The following is a 948-nucleotide window of genomic DNA, read 5'->3' on the forward strand; positions in this document are numbered from 1 at the left end:
ACGGAAGCCAATAAAGCCTTGCTCCCTCCTGTCACAGGAGGGGTCAATACAGGCTTGTTACCAGGTAAGTTCCACTAAACCACCTGTGATATGACACAACCCACAGTGTCTCTCTGACACTTCAGGCTTTTCTCTGCTGTTTAAAGACCCCCTGTGTCCCGGCTTTTTAAGTAGTAGTTCACTTTAATGTCCTTAAGTAACTGTTTTCGTTTTACTCAGCCAAGCGCCCATTTAATTTTGTTTAGGCATCTTTTCATTGTTGGGCAACCTTTCTTGTGCCCTGTTTCCACTTTTATTCCTTCTGCTATACTTTTCATAGCACTTTGAACTACCTTACAGTTCTGTGGGATTTTGGCTTGCGTTCTTTATTCTCCTTACATTTTCTAATTTTGCATTGAAATAAAATTCATTATTGAGATACTGTTTTTGCCATTCTTTAAAAATATTTTTAAATTTTTTACTTTCTCTCTCTTCCTAGACCATTCTTCTCTATTAATTCTCCTTGCATTTCATACGCTTTTTGTTTTGTTTTGTTGCTTTTCCCTCCCCCGTCTCTCATTTTGTTGAATTCTTATTTCCACATTATCCTAAGTAAGAGTTGAGATTTATTTCCAATTATGTGTACGTGGGTGTTGATTGGTGGGTAAGCGTGCAATGAGTGCAGGTGCGTGTGGAGAGCACACATTATAAAACTGCCTTCTAGAACTGATTCGTATCTTTAGATTAGTTGTGTTCTCATCCTTGATCAGAGATGCTCTTTCTGCGCTAAGAAGCAGTTATTGCAGAGATTCATAACTGGCCATGAGAATGAGCAACTGCTGGGTGCCCACACTGTGGCGGCATCTTTCCCTGCACCGCCGGGGTTCAGGTTATATGGAAGGGTGGTGGGAAGAATGGAAGAGCCAGTGGGTGGAAAGGAGGCTGGGAAGTGCCTTCTTCTGGATATGA

The sequence above is a fragment of the Alexandromys fortis genome, unplaced genomic scaffold (genome assembly GCF_014885135.2).
Source record: "Alexandromys fortis isolate MF-2015 unplaced genomic scaffold, M_Fortis_MF-2015_v1.1 scaffold_58, whole genome shotgun sequence".
Taxonomy (NCBI): domain Eukaryota; kingdom Metazoa; phylum Chordata; class Mammalia; order Rodentia; family Cricetidae; genus Alexandromys; species Alexandromys fortis.